At 34.2% G+C, this 26388-nt stretch overlaps 1 long non-coding RNA gene across 1 annotated transcript in view; it reads right to left on the bottom strand.

The window, feature by feature from the left end:
* The window catches only part of LOC144297007 (uncharacterized), a 34147-nt gene extending 30092 nt beyond the window's left edge, over positions 1 to 4055 (bottom strand). The window contains exon 1 of the long non-coding RNA XR_013364016.1: positions 3905 to 4055. This is a non-coding gene — a long non-coding RNA (uncharacterized LOC144297007). The remainder of the gene's footprint in view (positions 1 to 3904) is intronic.
* Positions 4056 to 26388: the final 22333 nt, after the last annotated feature.

Genomic DNA, 26388 nt, shown 5'->3' with positions numbered 1-26388 from the left:
AATATTCTGATTCCTTAGTTACTGAGTGTGATTTGCTATAAAGTAGGATGGTTCATACTAAGAGCAATAAAGGGTTAGGAAAATGATAGAGTTGTCCATATTGAGTAAGCCCAAACTGTCCATGTATGTATTGTTCATACCCTGGAAGATCATGGTTCAATGAATATTAATAATAAAATAGGATAGAAATATAGAAGAAAGTAACAGATTAAATTTATGACTAAATTAATTTATATTAAAATATAATACTACAGCATTTACTAAATAAAGAAAAGAACCCTTGTTGACTTTAAAATTCTCTTAATTAAAGTATGTTGAAATTAACATTTGGAATAATGTTAAAAATAACAATTAAATGGGATTGTTTTGGAAAATAGCATAGTTCAATGCCAGGCCCATCAGAGCCACCCAAAAAATTGTAGCTTCTAATAATGTTTCATCATATATCTTAATGTAACAATACATCCTGATCCTTTGTTGTTTTCTGAAAGTGTGGATGCCATATCCAAAGGTTAAATTATTTCATAAGTATCAGAAAATTATTCTATCTAGTTCTGCTCTTTGTTAAACAACTTATAGTATTAAATTAAAACACTTTGTTTCTGAAGTAAGTTTAATATTGATATTATTTGCATGGAAAAGATTTGATTCTAGCTTTAAGCATCTGAATAATGAATAACACTTTTCTGATACAAAGTGATATGATTCCACACTAATGTAATAGGTCTACACTTCCACTGAGCAGTTTGTTGAATTCGCTGTATTTAAACTTAAAATGGATAACATGAAAATAAGAATAATCTAATGCAAATAAATGAATCAAAGAGTTTGTTTTAATTGCCTTGGGTTGTTATAAGCAATAATTATACCTTAAAATTTGCCTCATTTATAATCCCCAAAAAGTAGTTATGTTGAAAGAAATAATAAATTGATATGCTGTATAATGGGACAGCTCATAAACATATAGTTATATATAATGACTGTCTATACAGTGAAAAATTTGTTTGTTTGACTAAGTTAAACAGTTACCTTGTTATCTTTTCCTCTTTTTAAAATATGCAAGTAAAGTAATTCTCCAAAATGGATATAGCTCACAATAGAAATTAAATGAATTTATTTTATTTTTTATTTTTAGATTTTATTTATTCATGAGAGACACAGAGAGAGAGGCAGAGACACAGGCAGAGGGAAAAGCAGGCCTCATTCAGGGAGCCCAACGTGGGACTCAATCCGGGGTCTCCAGGTTCAAGGTCCTGGGCTGAAGGCAGCACTAAACCACTGAGCCACCCCGGCTGCCTGAAATGAAAGGAATTTTAGTAGGAGTTTTGCTTTTGATTTTGAATCATATACTTGGTTATATAATATTTATGGGGTTATATAATATTTATGGGGTTATACCTAAATGAAATGACACAAAGTGCACTTCGGTAGAAAACAACAAACAGTCAACTTGTTCTATCTCTGGAAATTGAGCATTTTCTGGAAATTGAATTCAGGGTAAGTAATAGAATGAGGAATCAGTAATAGGAAATATCACAGGAGAAGAGTCTATAAAGCAAAGCAAGTTTTCCCAGAAGAGAAGGATGGAAGCAAACTAAGAAAGAGCCAGGAGTCCAAATCTGGAAAGTAAAGGATTCTAAAATTTTTGGCAGTAATATAAAACTGAATTTGAAAATAGGTGCTCAACTTTTCAAACATGAAGTTGTTTCATTTATCATGAAGTTCATGTAGTCATGCTACTACTTACTTTAGTACTACCTACTTTAGAAAATGTTCTCTTTGGGATGCCTGGGTGCTCAGTGGTTGAGCATTGGCCTTTGACTCAGAGTGTGATCCCAGGGTTCAGAATCCAGTCCCACATCAGGCTCCTGTGGAAAGCCTGCTTCTTCCTCTGCCTGTGTCTCTGCCTCTTTCTCTCTCTGTCTCTCATGAATGAATAAATAAAATCTTTTTTTTTTTTAAAAAGAAAGAAAATGTTCTCTTTGTCTCACTGTTATGTCAGCCTATTTTGTCCTTATCAATTCAAGTCCCACTATGTTGCATAAAATGGATGCGTGGAGGCATAATTTTAGCACCACCATGGCCTCAAGATTATAGTTGGGAGAGTATCCAGATACATTAATATTTTCAATCTTAAGTAGTTGGCACAATATTTGATTCTTGAAACTTAAAACAAGAAAACCCTAAACTTGAAGGATCTTATACAAAGTATATCACTTAGGCAAAGAATCTCAACTATTAAAGACTGTATGAGACATTACATCTTTTCCTCAAATTCATTCTTGAGAAAAATGCCAGCCCTGAATTATGAATGAACTTTCCAGACTTAATTCATGAATGTAAAGGAGTAATTCTGGGCCTATGACAACAGTGAGATAATGGGACATCATTAACACACAGACTTGGTGATTGGCAGTCTCATCACAAGTGAGGAACTGAGAGATGCTACTCATGCATTTTTTAAAAGAGCTACAATTTTTAATGGACTATTTGTAAATATCAACTTTATATTTCAAAAAGTGTCAACTTTTTTTTCAAAAAGTAAAGAAATAAGACATTAATTCAAAGCATGCATTAAATTTTAGGACTTACCTTTCTACTTCATCTAAACTTTAAAAAATTATATAGTCTTCCTTAATAATTTATACATTGTAGAAATCTTTGCTTATCCCACAACCATGGCAGGACTTGCTGTGAATTTCTGAACTCTTCAGTGTTTTAAATTATTTCGTTTATCTTTTGTAGTTTATAAAATGCATTCAAATAAGTTAATTCATTCTAATAATGTTTATACATGTTGGTTGTTCAATTTCCGGGGTCATTAGAGCTATAACCTTCTTGCATTCTATCTTCAGTTGAAAATGGAACTGAAAAGTAATGACCCTGAACCTGATAATTATGTGAAAGCTCTGTGCTCTTTTTAATGTATTTTTACCCACCATAATAGACCTTCCCTCTTCCTCTCAGGGTTTCTCAGAATGGGTTCTGTACACATGCAGTGCTGTATAAGGTAATGGCAGGTAGTCCATTGATAATCACTTATACCTATAATGATTATATATTTAAAAATAATTTTAGAAAAACAGTATATTGAATCTATGACTTCAAAGACATCAGAGCTTGGGATCCCTGGGTGGCTCAGTGGTTTAGCACCTGCCTTCAGACCAGGGCGTGATCCTGGAGTCCCGGGATCGAGTCCCACATCGGGCTCCCTGCATGGAGCCTGCTTCTCCCTCTGCCAGTGTCTCTGCCTCTCTCTGTGTGTCTCTCATGAATAATTAAATAAAAAATCTTAAAAAAAAAAGACATCAGAGCTTAAACAAAATTTTAAAATGTGTAACTGTAATATTGAATTAAACTTCATAAATAATAACATAATTGTTATGTGTTATGACATAATTCTACATAAATATGACATAATTCTATATAAATAAAAGTGCAAGTGGTATTTATTTATGGAAGCAAGATCATATAAATTGTAGGAGAATAAAGACTGAGAAACACTATTCTACATGTCTGAACTGTTGCAAGGTCTCTAATTTGTGGTCACCCACTAGGTTACCTCTTTAGAAGCTGACAAAAGACACTACCATTCTAATTCTTAAGCATAATTTGGAAAGCCGAATGGTAAATATGGAAAGAGGTCTCGATTATAATTCCAGCTCTAAGAGCTGTAAGATGCATGTAGAATTGAAAGGCCATTAATGCTATCAGAGCAATTCTTACAAATCTAATAAACCAAATATATACATGGAATAAATCAGCTTGTTTTGAAGTACTCAACTACTGCATACCAATAATCAAATTATTTAATAACTTACAAGTTAAAATATCATGTCTTGAATCAATTATATATTTCAAAATGAAATCACCAGTCTTATAGGAAAAAAATACACTTATATACCTTTGGAAGACCCCCCTCCAGATTATCTAAATCAACTCTTCGATTGTCTTTGAGCTGTTTTATTTTGTAATGCAGTACATCGCAGGTAACCACTATGCTCTCTTTGTGTCCCCCTGCCTCAAATTCATATGTTGAAACCTTACTCCCAAGGTGATGGTATTATGAAGTGGGGCCTTTATGAGGTGATTAGGACATAAGGGTAGAATCTTCATGAATGGAATTAGTGCCCTTCTAAAAGCAGCCTGGCAAGATGTCATTGCCTTTTCCTCAATGTGGAGTTACAAAGAAAAGATGGTGATCTAGGTAGCTGGTGCCTTGATATTGGATTTCCTAGACTCCAGTACTGTGAAAAATAAATTTCTGTTGTTTATAAGCCACCCAGTTTATGGTCTATTTGTTATAGAAGTGCAAATAGACCAAGATAGTAGCTGATAGAAATGACAAATAATGCAAATTCTGTTCTGCCTGTAGAGGTTCAATTGTCTTCCCTCCTTCCCTGGATAAAACAGTTTTTACATATTTCTTATCTATAAACTAATTATAACATCTGCCTGGTCCCCTCATGATTAAGGATTAGAATAAAATCTTTAACGTGTGCATTTTTATATCTGTCTGTATGAGAGAGCTGGTTTCATCTATGTTTTGAAAATGGTCTTTTAGCTAGTTATTGTCTGCTTCATCCTCAAAATCACAGAGATTATCCCCATGAATCCAAAATTTATTCTCAGAAATGAAGCAAAATATTTAAACAGTGGCTTAAATCAGTGTTGTCAGATGTTAGTGTGTTTGAGAATTATTGAGATGTATATGGGCATATACAAATAAGAATATGGGGCTTAATTCTCCTTATTCAAAATAATAGAAGAGATTTCTCTCCCCCTCCCTTCTCTAAGAGCATTTACTTTAGAAAAACCTGTAAGTTCTTTCTCTGTCCTTTTTAAGTATATGTACAATCTTTTTAAAAAGCTGGATAGACCTCTTGCTAACTTTAAGATCAGGAATGTCTTTCCTTGAGCTATCTCTTCGAAATGTAACTATCAAGAAAGATGGCATCCTGTCTCCCAGTTTCCATGAAAGAGCCTAACTTTAGGTAGGAGCCTAGATCTAAAACTTTCACTTGTCATTAAAAAAAAAAAAAAAAAAGTGAGTTTATTGGTTCTTTTGTTTGTATTAAACATTCTATCATGTCCATGGGGTTTCCTTAAGTTCATGCCTATTTTGCTTTTACTTGTGCAAACCAGTTTTTGTGAACCAGCCTAACTCAGTTAGGAAACCTGTAACTGTTAAGGCCTCTTTCCCCTCCTCCTCCATCCTCTTCCCCTTCTCCTTTTCTCCCTCCTCTTTCCTCTTCCTTTTTATTCTTCCTTCCACTATCACTACTAGCTTCTAATGGGAACAGGCCTCAGAATAAACTCTGAAACACAGTATTTGTTAACTAGCCAGCAAAAAACCAAAAACAAACTGCTGTACAATCTATCTAGCAAGAAACGGGTGAGGACCTAGTTCTCCATCATTTCTGAATTATTGGAAAGCCTTGCATGGAAGGTTTATCTGAGGCAAATACGACAATGGTCTGGTAATAAGATTCTGGTAGCCAGTTATTGGAGTGAGAGCCTCCTGATCAGCAATGGGTACACAAATTTAGTTAAATAAAAGCACACCAATTTTGCCAATGAGTGTTCCTATCTAAAAAGCCTCTATGCTGGTGGATAAGTCATACCAATGGATTAAAGCATTATAACTTTGCTTATGTTAATTAGTGTATCTTCAGGTGTCCATGGAAGATCAAGAGAGCTGAAACACCTGTAGGAGCCACCTTTGGAGGTGGCCTTTTATATTAAAGGGTAGAGGATCACCCCCAGAGTGTGAATTTTTAATTAGGGCAAATGCTGCCTCTAGGCCTCAAGTAAATTTCTTACATCGTAACACCAGTTCATCATACTCCCTCTGGGCATTTTTAAGAATTTCACCATTACCCAATTTTTATCCCTTTTCCAACTTTTAATTTCCTGATTTGGAAAAGGTGATATTAAATGTTCCTTAGTTGTGAAGTAGCTAATTTTCTACTCAATTCTTTACTATTTTATCAGCACACCCCCTCTGCCCCCTCCTCCCCCGCCATTTATTTACCTCTTTGGCCATGACTATTGATCTCACTTAGCCACTTAACTCTTAAAGGACACTTGCTTTGGCCTCTATAAGTATTTGATTTCATCACTTCAGTAATTCTTATCACTGGCTACAGTTAAAAATCTATATTGCAGAGGCTTGTGTTTACAGAATAGGTTTTCTGAAGTGATAAAAGGGGAAAAAATGAGATCACTAGTAATTTAGTGTAAAGGCAAAGGTATCAACAGAAAGTGGGAGTCAGAAATGGAGGTGAAAACAGGCTGAAGAAGGTGGTGTGATAGAGCCAAGAGTTCAGGTGGCAGATGACAAAAATAATTTTACCTATTAAAGAAATTGCTGACAGCTGCTTCTAGATTCACATTTCAATTAGGGATATAATTTTTTTTAAAGTAAAAGCAGGAGGAAGAAATTAAATAAGCAATGATAATTTCAGAGAAGTAGCATACTAATAGGTTTATATCATGATTATACAATTATGTTATTACTCTCAAATTGTATTTGATGCCCGGTGAAATAGAATTATTTTGTGGGTAATGGCTATCTGCCGCACACAGGGATAGATATTCCAAACTTTTCCTGTTTTTTTTTATATGCATGCTAAAATGTATTATTTACTATAACATATTTTTCAAAGAAGACAAAAATGATAAAAGGGCTAACCTTTGTTCACTTATGCAAATAATTGTAACTAATTTAAAGGTCCTTTGTATAAAGAAATTACACGCTATGCAGAGAGCAATTCTAATCAAAATTAATGTAATTTTTACTAATTTCTCAGTTTTATAAGTTAGCGTTCTTACTGAAAAATATATATGGCAAGCTCAGCTTTTACAGACCTAAATAAATACAATTATTTATTAATGGGAAAATAATATCCTTGTGGTACTTTGTTGAAATTAAAAGAGAGCTGAATGCTGATTTTTCTCTTTTGTTTTGTCACTGATTAAAACAGAACCACCATTTTCCCCTCTAATTATATAACAGCCACTTTTAGTATCAGGTGACTAAAACCTGACAAAAGAAAATGAGTGTTTCATAACCCATTCTATTAGAAGATAGCTTTTTGTTGGGAAATAAAAATGAAAATCATGGAAAGTATGAAAGTAGGACTTTATACAGACTGAAGCTAAAGCCTAAAACCCTGGAATTTTCATTAATGGGGGGAACCTCTTAAATCAAGTTGTCCAAGACTCCATTGTTTTTATCTAGGGCTCTTCCTCCAATAAACAAACAAAAATAATGGTCAATTTATCTTTTTATTCTAATAGCTATGATGACACATATTCCTGATAAAAGATACTATATAATAATAAGCATTTTTACTTTTTCCGGCATCCTGGGCAGATAATACAATGACAAATAGTTGATTTGCATTATTAGCCCTGAAGTAATATGGAAAGACTCATTAAAGATAATGAGTTCAAAGGGATAGGTAGTTCAATAGAATGATGCTAATTTAACTAGGGATTGATTTTCTAAATTATAAAAGAAATAATTACACTTTATAGAAAATTAACAGCATCAAAAGTATAAAAGAACCCCAAAAGTTAACATGAATCTAAAACATATGTATAAGCACTAATGATACTTTTACATATTTTCTCTTCATATGAGTATCTGTAGAATGTGTGTATAAACAAAATCATATCACATATGATTATATATGTATGCAAGCTTAAAACTAAATCTTCAAAACCATAATTTTACATCTGATTATTTCTTTCTTATAGATTCAAGTGAAATAACTAGGTCAAGTACGATAAATATTTTAAGTCTACTGATACATATTGACAAACTATTCTCAAGAAAGATTTTATCAATTTACTATCCAACCAGCAGTATCTATAGGGTTAAACAGTCATCTATACCATTTTGTTTTACACGCTAACTATTTCAGAAAGCTCAATGTGCATAAACGTCTCAATCTCATTCTCTGATAGTAGATCTTTTACAGAAAAACATAATTTTCCTCGGAAAAATTTTCAGTATTTAGGGACCCTATTTGTCAGGAAATGCTTTTTTATTTATTTGGAGGAATTCTAATTTTTATTTCCTAACTTTCTTTTTAAAATTATATATCCACAGTTTTAAAGAATCTACCTAAGTGTATTACATTTGAATAAAATTAAAAATGTAATTATTCCCAGTACTACAGTGCCACTGAATCTACAAAACAGGGCATCAAAATACAAATTACCAAAGTAGATATTGTTGACCTTATCATTTAAAACCCTTTAGTAATCATTAGTGCTGTTTAATAAATGTTTCCAGTTTTCCTCTTTATGGACACACAGTAACATTGGACATCTTTGCTCTGTGAAGTTAAGTGTGACTAAGTAACTTGCTTTAGCTAATTAAATGTGAGCAGAAGTGAGGGCTAGATCTCTTTTAGGCAGAAGCTTTAAAAGTCAGTTCTTGATTCACCACATGTTGAAATGAGGTCTCCATCAGCTTTGCTCCCAAGTGACTGTCATAAGCAGAGCGTCCCTGATGACCTGAGTTGGATGGGAAGTGTGTGTAGGAAATGGAAGTGTGTGTAGGAAATAAAATTTCATGTAGCTAATTCACTGAATTTTTAAAGCCATTTCCTATAACACATAATACCTATCTTGACTAACTAATACCACAAAGTAGCTTAAAATATGGGGAATTGCCTTAAAAAGGGGGGTTTAAAGAGCTTTGAGGAAACTGATATTGGTAGTCTGGAAAAAAATACTACAATCCATTATGTAGTGGCAACATATTTTGCAAATTCTCACAATTACTTGTTTAGAATGGTAACTCCTATGAGAAGTTGGAAAAAATAAATGTTAATTTTTTCTTTTAGTTGGTAGCATTTGGGCAAGGGACTATAAGAGATAGTAACTTAGAATAAAAAGAATGGTTTGCAAGCAAAGAAGAAAAGGGAAGTTCAGAAATTTGGTGAATTGCAGTGTTGAAATGTAGAACTCCTTCACAAATATAAGTAGAAAATGAAACAGAGAAGGCCTTTAATGACAAAGACTAAAATAAACTGAGCTTTGTCACAAGGGTTAAGTCAGGGATACATGCAGCACTTTTAAAACATATTCTCAAATTCCTTGACACTCCTCCTGTTGAAAGGTAGGGTCTACTACCCCTCCTCTTCAATTTGGATGGGTTTGTGATTATTTCAACCAATACAGTGTGGCAGAAGGTATTCTATATGACTTTCAAGAGTAGGTCAGAAGGCTCACTGTCTGGAGGTTTCTTTTTGGAATGGCCCCTACAGATCGCAGCCCAAACCACATAGGTCAGATATTAGATGCTCCAATAAACGGTTCCACTTTAGCCAGCTTTTAAGTCATCTTAGCCCAATGCTAGCTTTGTTTTTATTTTTATTTTTTATTTTGTTAAAAGATTTTATTTATTTATTCATGAGAGACACAGAGAGAGAGAGAGAGAAAGAGAGAGAGAGAGAGAGAGAGGCAGAGACACAGGCAGAGGGAGAAGCAGGCTCCATGCAGGGAGCCTGGCTTGGGACTCGATCCAGGGACCCCAGGACCAGGCCCTGGGCTGAAGGCAACGCTAAACCACTGAGTCACCCAGGCTGCCCTAGCTTTTTTTTTTTTTTTTTTTTTTTTTTAAATCTGGTAAAAGACAACATAAAGTTCACCTGAACCATTTTTAGGCGTATAGTTCTATCGCATCATGTATATCCACAGTTTGGGCAACCATCCTGGCATCTATCCCCAGAGCTTTGTCATCTTCTCAAATAGAAATTATATCCATTTAAACAGTAACTTTTCATTTCCTGCCCCCTCCCTGACAACCACCATTCTACTTTCCATCACCAGCCATCTAAGTAGAGAAATTATCTTGTAAGTGCATCCTTCAGCTCCAGTTGTTCCAACTGAGGCCCCACATACCTTAGAGTAGAGAATGACCATCCTTGTGCTGCCTTTTCTGGCTTCCTGACCCACAGAATCCATGAACATAATCAGTTACTGTTTTATACCACTAATTTAGGGATGATTTGTTACATGGCAAAGACAATTGGAGTAGTATGGCTGTCACAATCATTGTTAAAATCTCTGAAAATATTAAAACGTCTCATGTTAAAGAGTCATCTAAGGGTATGACATCTAGTAAAGTATTTTAACTGGACAAAATGGCTCAGTAAAAAGAGATTTAAGGTATAAATTTTATTAAAATACCCACATTTAAGTTAAAATAGAAAGGGAGTAGAACATGAGAGATCTAAGGAGAATAATTGGAACATAGAACTCACTGGAGACAAATAGATACAGAGGTCATTGAGCTTTTAAGGAAGCTTATTAATCTGTTAAGGAAGATTTTAAGGAAGATTTAAGGAAGATACTGAGATTTAGGAATGAAATCTTCCATTGAAAGTTTTTCCATTTCTTTTAGACCAGCCATTCTCTAGGACCTTAAAGAGGGCACATTCTCCAATGACCATTAGCGATGTCGCCAAGCACCATAAAAGAAAGAAAGAACCTCCCAAAGGCCAGAATCAAGGTTCAGGAGAAGTGTAGACTAGAGGGCCCACCCACAGAAGAGGGGTGTACCTAGAGAACATGCTCCCATCTACCCAGCAGATTTCACCAGACCTTCCATAGTGCTCATCTTTCCTTTTCTGAATATAATTGTTTATTGCATTATCTCACCTTGTTATGCTAGTGTATATTGGGTTTGGGAGTGCATATATAATGTGTTCTTACAGTTCATAAATGAACAATAGGAGCCACAGCAGGACTTCATGTAGCAACTACCACAACTACATATATATATATGTGTGTGTGTGTGTGTGTGTATATATATATATATGTAGTTGAGCAATTAAAGGGACATTTCATTCAATGCAACTTATTAGAAATTCTTTACTGTATTTTTATTAGTCATCCCCAAATTTAAGTATGTTTACAGTATAATCTGGTTTATATCACATAATATTGTCTTTCAGTATTAATTTAGTAAAATTGAGGAAAGGCCCAGAGCATTAAGGCTGTGTTTTAAAACATATTATTTCAGCCATTATGGTCAAGTCATTCCAAGAATTAAGAGTCGTATCAAAAAATTTACTTAAACCTCTCAGCTTTCTTGATCACTGAACACAGTCATGTCAATTAGTTAAATAGATATAGGCAGAATATATATTGTTATATATAGACATTCAACTAAATAGATAGTACCCTTTTTTATTTTATAGCATGTTCTGTCAAGAATTATTTAGGGAAAGTAGAAAATAAATCAATAGAGTTTTCAGTATCTGTAAATCCCATTCTTAGTTCAATTTCCTGGTCTATTCTTTTTAATAAGATTCCTACTGTTTTTCTACCACACATTGTGGCTTTTGTACATTGTTCTTTAATTATTTGCTATTTTATTTCTAGACTAGTTTTTCAGTCATTTGTGAAAGGAGCTCAATAATCAATACTTGTTTGTAAACTCCTTACTCTTATTTTACTTTTGTAGGGTGTTACTGTATGTGTGTATGCATGCATGCATATGTGTTTGCATATATTAACAGTTTTGTCACCCTATTTTATTTAGTTCCTTCAAAAGCTGAAATATTTTCAAGGTCATTTTTTTTCTAACTGAATATATACATTAGATGTTTCATTTGTGACAGAATGGCCTTCCAAACTGGATGAAATAAATCCAATTATTTTGGTAGAGTTTAATGAATTTATTGTTTGAAACATTTCTTGATTGATATAAAATAATACCATTTAACTATTTAAGAATAATCTATGGGGATCCCTGGGTGGCACAGCAGTTTAGCACCTGCCTTTGGCTCAGAGCACGATCCTGGAGACCCGGGATCGAATCCCACATCGGGCTCCCGGTGCATGGAGCCTGCTTCTCCCTCTGCCTGTGTCTCTGCCTCTCTCTCTCTCTCTCTCTGTATGACTATCGTAAATAAAAAAAATAAAAAAATAAAAAAAATAAAAAAAAAATAAAAAAGAATAATCTATGAATGGAGCCAACACAATGACAGCTATCAATTCATTTCTCATGCATGCACCAAAAAAACGAATAGAAAATAGTCACATTCATTTGTTTGGAGCAAAATGTTTTGCTTCATAGAGCAATATACAAACACAACTTTTGCCATTGCATGTGTTTAAATTGTCACATTAAATATCTACTTAATATAAAAATAGTGTTTGAAATAGATGGGCTTACTACGTTATTGGAATTTTGTGTTCTGCTCTTTATGACATAATGGTCTACAGGGTGAATGATAAATATAACCATTTAGTGCAAGGTACACATTTATCATTAACCTCCTTGATGCACAAAAATTCAGTGTTTAATGTGTCATTAAGAATTTACTTATTTTTTTTAAATACCATGCTGCTAAAAGGGCTTATTGCATACTTTTAAAACAGTAAATAAACAGGTTTAGATTTGCATTATACAATAATGGCAACACGGCAGCAGCAAGGGTGCTCAAACAACTCTCTATACATAATTACAGGACTACTTAGCCTTTATTTCTAAGACATTTCGAATCCACTGGACCTATAATTTCCTGTGTTACCCACTGACCTCATTCATTAAAGACTTCATGCATCTCAAAAGCTGTGGAACTGTGCTTCTGTTTTCTGAGTAAGCTAAAACGGAAGATTATTAGATGAGAATGAGAAAAAGAAAAGTACTTATTTCAGCAAAATCTATTGAAGACTTTCACTTATGTTAACCAGATTTAACCACTCCCACATCGTTCACCTTCTTTTAGAAGTTTTGGGAAAGAGGGGTCTTATTTGCGGACCAGTCCTTTGTTGTTGCTTTGTATGCTGCTTCTCTGTATCACATGATTATTCTCACACCTCTTAGTTTTATCTAGGGCCTACATTCTTTTCCTGGCTGATTACGAAAAGAACTTGAATACTCTGTTTTCCCTTTGCTCTGCTACAGAAGCTACACTGTTCCTGCCCGCACAGTTCTTGAACACACTACAAAAAAGACTGAACAGCTCTAGCAGACTTCATTGAATGGCAACATACCTTGAAATGAATTATAGCTTAGAAGGAAAAAGTAGATCTGTTACTAAATATGACTGCTCTATATTCTAAAGGAAAAGAATAAACAAGGGGTTCTATTTTTTTTAAAGATTTTATTTATTTATTCATGAAAGAGGCAGAGACACAGGCACTAAACCACTGGGCCACTGGGGCTACCCAAAAAGGGGTTCTTTTTGTTGTTTAACTTGTTCCTAGATCCTCTGTCTTACAGTCTGCTATTCTTCTTTTCTCAATACTATGATTTTTGTTTTTTAGAACACATTGGAAAACTCACTTAAACTTTCACTGACTTGTTCATTATTTTATTCATTCAACAAAATATATACTGACTTTTTACTGTATGTCAGATAATAGCAAATAATGAAGATAAAAGTAAGGAAAAAATTGTTGCCAATCCCCACTCTTGTAGAGCTTACAGAGCAAAAGTAGAGCAGAAAGTATCCAAATAAAAACATAAAACTCATAAAACAAATTAGAAATGCAGACAAAGGCTGCAAGGAAGAAAAAACAGTGCTAACTAAAGTAGACCATTGGAAAATTGTACCATGTCAAGTACGCCAGTGTATGGTTCCAAATAGCATGTGTACAGAACATTTAAAAAGGGAAATGGCATTTGCAACAAAGTGGATGGAGCTGGAGAGTATTTAGCTAAGTGAAATAGTCAGAGAAAGACAAATCCCATATGATTTCATTCATATGTGGAATTTTAGAAACAAAACAGATGAACATAGGGGAAAGAAAAAAGAAGAGAGAGGCAAACCATAAAAGAGACTCTTAACTAGAGAGAGCAAGCTGAGGTTTGCTGGAGGGGAGGTTGGTGAGGGGTGGGCGAAATGGATGATGGGCATTAAGAAGGGCACTTTTTGGGATGAGCACTGGATGTCATAAGTAAGTAATGAATAACTATATTCTAGTCCTAAAACTAATATTACACCATATGTTAACTAGATTTTGTATGTGTCTGTGTGAGAATTAAAATTATATTTGACATTCTTATTTTAGGGTGCAAAATAAAAAACAAGCAAGCAAACAATAATAACAAAAAACTTAAAATAGGCTTATCAAACGATGTAAATTCATTCTTTCCAGGGAAGCAGAAGGTAGACCATCCTACTTCACTGCTCCTCGCACTCTGCTGGGTTTTGATCCTTCCTTGAGTCATAATCTGGATCATTTTCCTCATTTCTTTGTTCTCCTTCTTCACCTGCTTCTTCACATTCATCATCATCATTGCTGAATGCAAGCTCCGGACAGGGCTCCATGACCCTGAGATCACGATCTCAGCTAAAACCAAGAGTCCAGTGCTTAATCAACTGGCCACCCAGACACCTCACAAGTCAATATTCTTAAAAATAGTCAACCAGAATTCAGGAGTTCCTTTGAGTCTTCTTTTTCTTTATCTTTTTTTGTCATTTTCAATCTTGGCTTTTTCTTTCAGCTATCCTGAAATTTCATCTTTCTCATCTGGTTTCCATTCACATTCTTCTTCCATAGGTACATAAATTGCATTAACAATCTCAAATAGCTTATCAAATAGAGGCTGATAGAGAACAGCATACTTTCTTTCAAGATCATGAGCTTCCTCATAAAATTTGACTTTTATCTGTGCACATTTATCTTGAAGGGTTTTGAGAGCATTCATTCATTTTTTAACTCTCCTAGGCAAACTTCCAATGTATCCTGTTGGTGTTTTTATCAGACCACCAAGCCTTTGTTGAAGGGCTGCAAGAATATGAGGATTTTGCATTATCCAAATAGTCAGGTGATGTGCCTTGATTATTATTTCTTCACAAGTTTCTTCTACTACTTATTCAACATCATCCAAATCTTGATCAAATTCAGGCTGTTCCTTGTTGTCAATGCCTGCTGTATTGTAAGAACTCCAAATATTGGTGGCTAGCATGGGGAGCCAGGCTGCTAGAGCTATGTAGGCAGTGACCCAGGATGGTGGTGGCAGTGGCAGGAGGAGCAGCAGGTGGCTTCATGAGCAGATGGCTCAAAAAAAAAAAAAAAAAGGGGAGGAGGACTAACTAGAATTTAAATAAAACAAACAAGGGGAGTGGCAGAGATAAAAAGTCATATTGGAGTCAACAAGGTATGTAATATCCCTATAGTGAGAGGAAGAATAAAGAGAGCAAGGCTACACGAAAATCAGCATGGCTAAACAAAAATCAAGATAGTATAGTAAGAGGAGAGGCTGGGAGTTAGGGGCCAGTGCATGCATAGATGTGTGCAATCTTTGCATTTATCTAGGGAACTGGAGCATAATTAAATGGTTTGAGTGGAGAGAATGACATGGTTTGCATTTTGCAAAGGTTACTCCATAGGCATTGTATGTAAAAGAGGATAGAAGTTTCAAGGTGGATGTAGGTGGAGGCTCTTTCAATTATCCTAACATCCTAGCAGGGCCCCAAGTTGTTTTCACAAGAGTTAGGCATGGGAGAGAAGAAGGTGGTTTTACAAGATAATTAGGAGGCAAAGTGCATCAAAACATGAGGGAGAGGTGTCAGAAATAATGCCTAATTTTCTACCTTGTGCAGTTGAATAGGTGATAAGATTTACTTGAAATCAGAAACCAAAGTATTTTTTCCACTTAATTTTTAGAACAGTTTAGATTTCTAAGAAAATAAGCAGATAGTACAGAGAGTTCCACATACTCTCTATACTATTTCCTTTTCCAGAATGTCATGTGACTAAAATTATATGGTATATACCCTTTTCAGACTCACTTCTTTCACTTGGCAATATTCACTTAAGGTTATGTCTTTTCATGGATTGATAGCTCATTTCTTTTTAATCACAGAATAATATTACATTGCATGGTTGTACAAGTTTATTCATCCACTCATCTATTGAAGGATATTATGATTGCTTCCAGTTTGGGGTGATTATGAATTAAACTCCTATAAACATTCATGTGCAGATTTTTGGGTGAATGCAAGTTTTCAAATCATTTGGATACATGCTTAGGAGTGTGAATGCTGAATTGTACAGTAAGACTATGTTTAGCTTGGTAAGAAACTGCCAAACTGTTCCAAATTGGCTGTACTATTTTGTATTCCCACCAGCAATGAATGAGTCTTCCTGCTATTCCATAACTGTGTCAGCATTTGGTATTGTCAGTTTTGTTGTTGTTCAGGAGGTTCATGTAATCCACAAATTGAAGTATAACTATGAGTAATGACTGGATTTCCAATTTAAATGGCTTATATTTTTCTCAGTAGCACATGCTTTTTTAAAATAATTCACAAAGTTAAGAAGCATGTAAAAGCCAGGATTGCTGAGGATAAATGTAAACCTCTCAAATCAAGAAATTTCCATTATATAAATAATTAACAACGAAAGTGACATGTATCTTAACATACAAATATTACAAGCATTAGATATTTTTGATAGAACATTCTGGCGGCCTGCCTGGCACTATGATCTACGTAGTGTTGCATTTCAAGGAAACTAACTAGGTCTCATGCAAAATGACTGTTCCCTGGCAGGAGTACCTAGCTTTGCTCCCCATGACCAGAGTGAGGAAGGATGAAATCTTCTTACTTGGCTACAGTTTTACTGCAATAGCAGAGGAGCCTTAGGACATCTGAATAATGCATAATGTGTTCAGCAAAGTGCAGTAACTACAAAAGAGTTCTTGGCATGTGGATAGTGTGAGATCTCTTTGCTTAGAGGTAAAAGTTATTTATCATAGGAAGTGATATGAACAGCTAGAGAGAGAGCATCTACAAAAGAGAAGATGAAATATGAAGAAAAAAATATCTATATTCCAGAGGAGGAGACAAACTTGCTAAAAATAGCTATAACTGCATCAGAGGGAGACACAGACCAATTTTCTGGTCCATAGATTACTATATTTCCTATAATGTTTACAAAATAATTTGAGCTAACATTTATTTTGTTCCAGTTTATTGTAATACAGTTGTCATATAACATTAAGTTTAAGGTATACAATGTCTGGATTTGATACACTTATAAATTGTGAAATGATGACCACAGTAGAGTTAGTTAACAGTTCTATCATTTCCCATAATTACCATTTCTTTTTTGTGGTGGGGACATTTAAGATCTACTTTCTAACAATATTCAGGTACATATCAAGTATTATTAACCATAATTTCCGTGCTCTATGTTACATCCTCGGAACTTATTCACTTTATAATTGGACATTTGTATCCTTTGACCTACATTTCCCTATCTACTCCACTCCCCCAGCCCCTTCCAACCACCATTCTAATCTCTGTTTCTACAAGTTTGGCTTTTTAGGTTCTACATATAAGTAATATTATACAGTATTTTGTCTTTCTCTATCTGGCTTATTTCACTTAGCATAGTGTCCTCAAGATCCATCCATATTGTCACAAATGGTAAGATTTCCTTCTTTCTCATGGCTGAATAATATTGCATCATATATATTGTGTCTTCTTTATCCATTCATCTGTAGACCGACTTTTAGGTTGGCTATTATGAATAATACTGCAATGCACTTGGGAGTACAGATATCTTTTTGAGATTCTGACTTCATTTCCTTCGGATATATATCCAAAAGTAGGATCGCGGGGTCATACGGTAGTTCTAGCTTTAGTTTCTTAAGGAACCTACATATTGTTTCACATAACTGCACCAATTTACATCCCTATCAATAGTGCACAAGGGTTCTTTTTTGTCCACATCTGCACCAGCACTAGTTATCTATTTTTTTGATGCTAGCCATTCTAACAGATTTGAGGTGATACCTTATTGTGTTTTTAATTTGCATTTCCCTGATTGTAAGTGATGTTGAGCATCTTCTCATGTGTCTGTTGGCCATTTGTATATCTTCTTTGGGGAAATATATGTTCAGCTTCTCCACTGATTTTAAAATTAGATTGTTTGTTTGTTTACCGTTTGTGGAATGAGCTTCTTATCAGATATATGAATCGCAAATATTTTCTCCCATTATGTGGATTGTTATCTATTCAATTTGTCAGTTATTTCTTTTGCTGTGCAGAAGCTTTTTAGTTTGATGGAGTCCCACTTACTCAGTTTTGCTTTTGTTGCTTGTGTTTTTTGGTGTCATAACCAAAAAATCATTGTTATGACTAATGTCAAGGAGCTTTTTATATATGTTTGCTTCTAGGAGTTTTATGGTTTCAGGTTTTACCTTTGAGTTTTTAATCCATTTCAAGTTAATTTTTATGAGTGTTGTAAGATAGGAGTCCGATTTAATTCTTCTGCATGTAGTTACTTGGTGTTCAGTAAGCACTTACTGAAGAAGCTATCTTTTCCCCACTGATTATTCTTGGCTAACCTTGTCAAATATTAGATGACCATGTATTCAAAGGTTTGTTTCTGGGGGTCTCAATTCTGTTCCATTGGTCTCTGTGCCTATTTTATACTACTTTAAGCTATTTTGATTACTATAACTTACTGATATTGTTGGAAATTAGGAAATGAGATGCTCCACATTTGTTCTTTCTCAAGATTGTTTTGGCTATTCAGGGTCTTTTGAGGTTCCATACAGATTTTAGGATTGTTTTTTCTATTTTTGTGAGAAATGGCATTTCAATTTTGATAGGGATTACATTGAACCAGTAGATGGCTTTGAGTACTATGGACATTTTCACAATATTAATTCTTTCAATCCATGAACATAGGATATCTTTCCCTTTGTGTCTTTAGTTTCTTTCATTGAAGTCTTATGTAATTTTTTGTGTATAGGTCTTTCACCTTCTTGGTTAAATTTATTCCTAAGTGTTATATTGCTTTTGATGTGATTATAAATGATATTGCTTTCTTTATTTCTTTGTCAGATATTTTATTGTTAGTGTATAGAAATGCAATTCATTTCTTTATGCTGATTTTATTTCCTGCAACTCTACTGAATTTGTTGATAGTTCTAACACTTTTTGGAGGAGTCTTTGGGTTTTTCTATATATAAGGCCATGTTATCTACAAATAAAGACAAATTTATTTCTTCCTTCTGATGTAGATGCATTCTCTTCTTTCTTCTTTCTCCTTCCTCCCTATCCCTCTTCTTCTTCTTTCTTCTTATCCTCATCCTCCCCTTCCCTCTTCCTCCTTTCTCCTGCCTCTCCTTCTTCTTTTCCCTCTTCTTCTCCTCTTCCTCCTCCTACTTTTGTCTATTTTCACTATGATCTTCTACTACTGTATTGAATAGGCAGGATGAGAATGGATATCATTGTCTTTTTTCTGATCTTAGTGGAAAAGCTTTCTAACTTTCATCACTGAGTGTGGTATTAGCTGTGGTCTTGTCATATATAGCCTTCATTATGCATTAGGTACATTTCTTTTATCCCAATTTATTGAAAAATTTTATCATGAAAATATATTTGGTCATATAGATGCTTTTACTGCATTTTTGAGACGATCATGTGATTTTTATCTTTCATAATGTTCTGTATCAAATGCATTAATTTGTATATGTTAAATCATCCTTGCATCCTAGAGATGAATCCCATTTGATCATAGTGTATGATTCTTTTAATACTTAATTTAATTCATTTTGCTAATATTCTATTGAGATATTTTACATCCAAATTTGGTAGGAATGTTAACCTGTAGTATTCTTTTTTTAGTTTCCTTATCTGGCTTTGCTATCAGTGTAATGTTGGTCTCATATAATGCATATAGGAATGTTCCCATTTCTTCAATTTTTTGGAAGAGTTAGAGAAAGACTGGTGTTAATTCTTCTTTAAATGTTTGATAGAGGGGATCCCTGGGTGGCTCAGTGGTTGAGCGTCCGCCTTCAGCCCAGGGCACGATCCTGGAGTCCAGGGTTCGAGTCCCATGTCGGGCTCCCTGCATGGAGCCTGCCTCTCCCTCTGCCTGTGTCTCTTCCTCTCTCTCTCTCTGTGTCTCTCATGAATAAATAAAATCTTTAAAAAAATAAAATAAATAAATGTTTGATAGAATTCACCAGGGAAACCATCTGTCCTGGGCTATTCTTTGTTGAGAGATTTTTATTACTTATTCAATATCCTTCCTCCTTATTGGTCTGTTCAGATTTTCTATTTCTTTGTGATTCCATCTTAGTATGTTGTAAATTCCTAGGAATTTATCCATTTCCTATAGTTTGTTTAATTTGTTGGCATGTAGTAATTATTCATAATACTCTCATAATCTTCTGTATTTCTGTTATCTATTCTAATGTCTCCTCTTTTATTTCTGATTTTATTTGAGTTGTCTCTTTTTTCATTGGTTTGGCTAAAGGCTTGTCAATTTTATCTTCTCAAAAAGTCAGCTCTTAGTTCATTGATCTTTTCTATTGCTTTTATGTCCTTATTTTATTTATTTCTGCTTCCATCCTTGTTACGTCCTCCTTCTGCTAAATTTGGGTTTAATAATGTTATCTTACTGTTTTCTGGCTGTTTTATATAGTTCCTTGTTTTTTCTTTCTCTGTTTTGCTGCCTTCCTTTGTGAACTGATGATTTATCATAGTTGTATGCTTTGATTACCTTCTCTTTGTCTTTTGTTATTTTATTAGGGTTTTGCTTTATAGTTACCATGAGGCTTCCATAATCGTAAAGATGTAATAGTCTATTTTGTGCTGATAACAACTTAACTTTGCATAGATAAACTCTATCTTTTACCCCCAATTTTGGTTTTGATGTCACAGTTTACATTTTTTATATTATGTATTCATTAACAAATTATTGTAGCTAAAGTTATTTTCAATATTTTTATTCTTCACTCTTATAATAGAGTTAATGATGGTTAACACACCATCATTTTATGATATATTAGAGTGTTCTGAATATGACCATGTACTTACCTTTAGCATTGTGTTGTATGTTTCCACATGTTTTTGTGATACTAATTACTTCCTTTCATTTCAGCTTAAAGAATTATTTTCAGCATTTCTTGTAAGACAGGTCAAATGGTGATGAATATCCTAGGCTTTTCTTTGTCTGAAAAATTCTTAAAAAAAAAAAAAAAGAAAAGAAAAATTCTTTATCTCTCTTTCATTTCTGAGGGATAGTTTTGCCAGAGAGAGTACTCTTGGTTGACAGTGTTTTTTTTTTTATGCCCAGCATTTTGAACATATCATACCACTCTCTCTTAGTTGTAAGGTTGATGCTGAAAAATCCACTGGTAGTCTTATGAAATTCCCCTGTAAGGTACAAGCTTCTTTTCTTTTCTTCTTTTCTTTTTCTTTTCTTTTCTTTTCTTTTCTTTTCTTTTCTTTTCTTTTCTTTTCTTTTCCTTTCTTTCTTTTCTTTCCTTTTTTTTTGCAAGCTTCTTTTCTTTTGGTACTTTTAATATTTTCTCTTTTTCTTTGACTTTTTTGAGATTTTATTTAGTTATTTGAGAGAGAAAGAGAGCATGAGCAGGGTTAGGGACAGAGGGAGAGGGAGAGGGAGAGGGAGAAGCAGACTCCCCACTGAGTAGGGAGCCTGATGCAGGGCTGGAACCCAGGACCCCAGGATTACGACTCAAACCAAAGGCAGACACTCAACCAATTGAGCCACCCAGGCACCCCTTTCTTTGACTTTTGACAGTTTTACTATAATGTGTCCTGGAGAAGATCTCTCTAAGTTGAGTTTATTTTGTGACCTGTGAGCTCCATGAACTTGTATATCCAAATCTCTCCACAGATTTGGGATGTTCTCAGCTGTTATTTTTAAAATAAGCTTTATGTCCCCTTTCCCTCTCTCTTTTGGAACTCCAATAATTCACAGATTGTTTATGTTGATGTTTTCATTGGCTTTCTTAACTATTTTTTATTCTTTTATCTTTCTAGCCTTCTTACTAGACATTTTCATAGCTCCTGTCTTCTACAAAGATTCTTTCTTCTTCATTTATTCTGTTACTGATGTTCCCTATTGCATTCTTCATTTCATTCAGTGTACCTTCAGCTCCACAATTTCTGTTTGATTTATTGTTTTTCTGATTTTGTTGAATTGCTTTGATATGTTTTCCTGTAGTTCACTGAGCTTCCTTAACACAGCTATTTTAAATTATTTATCCTTAAATATTACAAGGTTAAGTATTTTATATCCTATAAACTTATTCCACTGTTACAAGGATAAATAAATAATAAAACCAATATTTCATATTAATAAAAATAAGTATAAAGATATTAAATAAATAAATAAATAATCAAACAAATAAACAAATAAATATCTCCATCCATGTCTTGGGATTGGTTAGTGGAAGATTATTGAGATATATATGACACTCTTAGTGGTGTCATGTTTTCTCGATTTTTCATGCTCCTTGAAGTACTGTATTGTTGTATTTGCATTTAAAGTAGCAGTCACCTCCTCCAGTCTTTACTAACTGACATCTGGAGAGAAACACCTCCTGTCAACCCTTTTAGGGAGTCTGAGACTTTCTTAGATTGTGTATGGATACATCTACTCCATGATATTGCTTTCTCTTCTTTTGTGGCAGAATTTCTAAACTTGTAAGCCTTATTTTAATCCTGTAATGTCCCAGACTGGGTGCTGAAAGCCTCTCTTTTGCTTTCCCAAGGGAAGTGCTAAAGCTCAAGTCTGAGGCCTATCTCTGGCCTGCAAATTTGGCTCAGCTTTCTACACATACTCACTAGATATTTGTTGTAGCTAGTTCTTGCCCCCAGCAGTATCATGCACAGAGAATTGGCCATAGTTTGGGAGTGTAGGTGTTGGGAAGTGAGGTGGCTGTGCTGGGGAGGCCGTTGGGAAAGTTAGAGTAATCTGTGGGTGAGGCATTCCTAGCAGCTCATTTTTGGGTTTCTTGGTGGAATCTCTGACACAGTTAGTAAGATCCACATCCTTTTTTTGCCTATGAGGAATCTTATATGCCATTCTCAACCTCTTTCTATCCTCCAGTCATATAGTTCATGACTCAGTACTATTTTTAGAGTGATAAAGAAATGGGCCTGTTTGGCAGCATTCCACAGAGCAAAGGAAACTGAGCACTTAATCATGTACTCTCACTTTTCCTCATGGAGAAATCAGGAGCTAAGATCTTCTTGGCACTGAACTGTGCTACCTAGGGGGTCGGGTTATACAGGTAACACGAAACTGTTCCTCTCAACCTCCCCAAAGCATCCAAACTCAGTTTTTCTTGCTCCAGCAGTGTACTGGAACTTCTCCACTAGGACCTGAACTTCCACAAAGGCTCTCTTGTCTATAGATGATCGTCAAAGATAATATTCTTCGGTAGCAGATTGACTGCACCCAAGGGTGGATTGAAAATGAATCAGGACATGTGAACTGAGAAGCAGTCCTTGTTTTCTTAGGCTAAACACAACTTCCCCTGTATGAAAAGGCTCAAGTTATCAACACTAAACTGAAATTGGTATGTTGTACTTTCAATTAATTATAATGCTTAACTTAACTCCAAAGAAAATTCAGTTACTAGTTTATATAAAGTGTGTGATTAAATTGTTCCCAAGCAACTATCTTTTTGTTATATGACTCAGCTAAGAAACAATCTGGAGACTTTCAGATAAAAATGGCAAATAAAAGCCATCTCTACCCCCTCCCTCCTGAAACCAACTGAAAATTGCAAAAAGAATGATCCACATAGACTACTCAATTTTTGGTACAATTAGAAAACATATACACTTCCAGTATTCAATATAAGAAATAAAATTCAGACCAAATATTGGGAGGCCATGAAAGCAACATTCCCTAGTAGACAATCAAGCTGCATTCAGGGTTCTCACAGGTTGGTGACGCATTTGGAAGGCCAAGTATGTGACTCATGGCTTAAAACTAAAGCAGCACAAAGTGCGGGCAGGACAGAGTAAGGAGAGACATAAATTGATTCCTTTGCAGGAAACTCTGCACCTGCTGATTTCAAAACAAAGATAAGCCAGTAATAGATCACCTCATAGAAGTGATTATTTGCAATAAACATAGGTATTAATAGGTACACAAACACAATCTAATACCACCTGAGAATTAAACAGCACAGTAACTCTCCTCCATTTGTCTAGAGTAACAGACAATAATGAAAATTAAATTTGTAACATATCAAAAAATAATATAAATAACAACACTGTGTATTAGATACCTATGAATTCAGTTAGTTCAGTACTCAGAGGAAAATTGATATTGTCAATATTTTTCAAATCTATTTAAAAATTACATAAGTATTCTACTTAGAAATATTTTACAAGGGATCCCTGGGTGGTACAGCGGTTTGGTGCCTGCCTTTGGCTCAGGGCGCGATCCTGGAGACCCGAGATCGAATCCCATGTCGGGCTCCCGGTGCATGGAGCCTGCTTCTCCCTCTGCCTATGTCTCTGCCTCTCTCTCTCTCTGTGTGACTATCATAAATAAATAAAAATTAAAAAAAAAAACTTAAACACCTTTAAAAAAAAGATATTTTACAAAAATGTAAACTCCATAAAAATAGAGCTTGTCTATTTGTACAATGCTGTATTTCCAGCCTCCAGAAAAGGGCCTTGTGCATAGCTGTTACCAGTATGTGGCAAGAGTGAGTGAATGAATAAATAAAGTATAAAATTAGAAATAAAATAAACTCAATGAAAAAGTAAGAAGTTTGACATAAGAATATAAAACACTAAATCAGTAAACAATCAAATAGAATTTAAATATATTTCAAGGATCAATTCATAAAATTAATGAAACAGATTATTAAATATCAACAATAAAAAGGAGAAAATATGAACGCACATCACTAGATATGGGATGGAGCAGTAACCATAGATAGAAACAAAATAATACAATTCATGTTGAACTGTATTTATTATTTATTCAATGATTAAAATATATCATTGGATAAAGTATGATATGTTAGTTCAATAGAATGCTAGTCAGCTATAAAAATGAATAAACCACTGATATATACACAATAAAACTTCTAAATTCTGAAAAAGAAGATAACCTAATTTAAAAAATATCAACATACTAGAACAGGCAACACACAAAAGAAGCTATCTGAATTGGCAATAAGCACATTAATAGGTATCAAACAGTATTATTTAACAGGGAAATATAAATAAAAAATAGATTTTGGTACAATTGCATACCATAAAAATCAATACCATCAAAATAAAAACTTAAGCTCTCTAAGAGGTAAAAAGGATATATAGTAGCAAGAATTATTGGGCGTGTCAGCAGTTATACCCCAGAATACTATACGAAATATTTACTAAAACTAAATAAAAACCTAGTCTATAACCCAGTAATTGAACTTCAAAAAAATATGAGTCTTTATATCCACCCAAAGATATATACAAGAATATTCACAGCAGCTTTATTCATAATATCCAAAAATCTGAAGTGCCCATCTATAGCAAAAAAAGATAAATAGTGTTTATATAACAAAATACAAATAGAGCAAACTACTGATACATGTAAAAATAAAGAAGGAAGATACCAAACAGTCATATAAGGTTTCCTTTACATAAAACTCAAGAAGAGATAAACTAAGTCTGGTAACTAATGACTCTGGCAAATGAGTTAACTGGGGGAAAAAAGCATGAGCAACTTCTGAGGCGCAGAATATTGTCTGTTTCAGGCTGGTTTTTTACACGTTTATGTATGTGAAAATTTGTGAATCTATAAACTTAAGATTTCGGAGTGGCGGGAATTCATTAATTTTAATAGGTCTAATGAGGAATTATTCATATACGATAGATTGCATATATTTAAAGATTATAATTTGATAAGTTTTTGACACACACGTATATATTTATACACCCATAAAATTATCACCACAACCAAGATAATGAACATATTTAACATCGCCATAACTTTTCTCATGTGCCTTTTCACTTCTTCCTATCCGCCCCTCTTCTGTATGTCTCCAGGCAACCACCAATCTACTTTCTGCCAGTGTAGATTGGTTTCCATTTCTAGTATTTTATGAAATGTGATTATACAGTACATACCCTTTCTTATCCAGCTTCTTTCATCCAGCATAGTGAGATTCATTCATGTTATTGCGTATACCAATGGTTCATTCAGTTTTTTATTGTTAGGTTGTATCCCATTATGAATTTACAATTTATTCATCATTAATCTGTTGATGCATTTTCAGCTTCATGTTATGGCAAATAAATCTGGGATGAATATTCCTGTACAAGTCTTTATATGGATACATGTTTGCATTTATCTTAGAAGTGCAATGAATGGATTATATGGTAAGTTATATTTAACTGTTTAAGGTATTAGTAAACTGTTTACTTTTAAACAGTGGTTGTAGCATTTTACATACCCATCAACAGTATGTGAAATTTTCAGTTCTACCGTAGCCTTGTCAACACAGGGAAAAATAAACCTTTTTATTTTAGCCCTTTTAATAGGTATATAGTGGTATCATTATGGTTTTAATCTTCATTTCCCTAGTAACTAATGATGCTGAGCATCTTTTCATGT

The sequence above is a fragment of the Canis aureus genome, chromosome 25 (genome assembly GCF_053574225.1).
Source record: "Canis aureus isolate CA01 chromosome 25, VMU_Caureus_v.1.0, whole genome shotgun sequence".
Taxonomy (NCBI): Eukaryota; Metazoa; Chordata; class Mammalia; order Carnivora; family Canidae; genus Canis; species Canis aureus.
The sequence above is the reverse complement of the archived record's forward strand: the minus strand, read 5'-3'. Positions and strand labels throughout refer to the sequence as shown.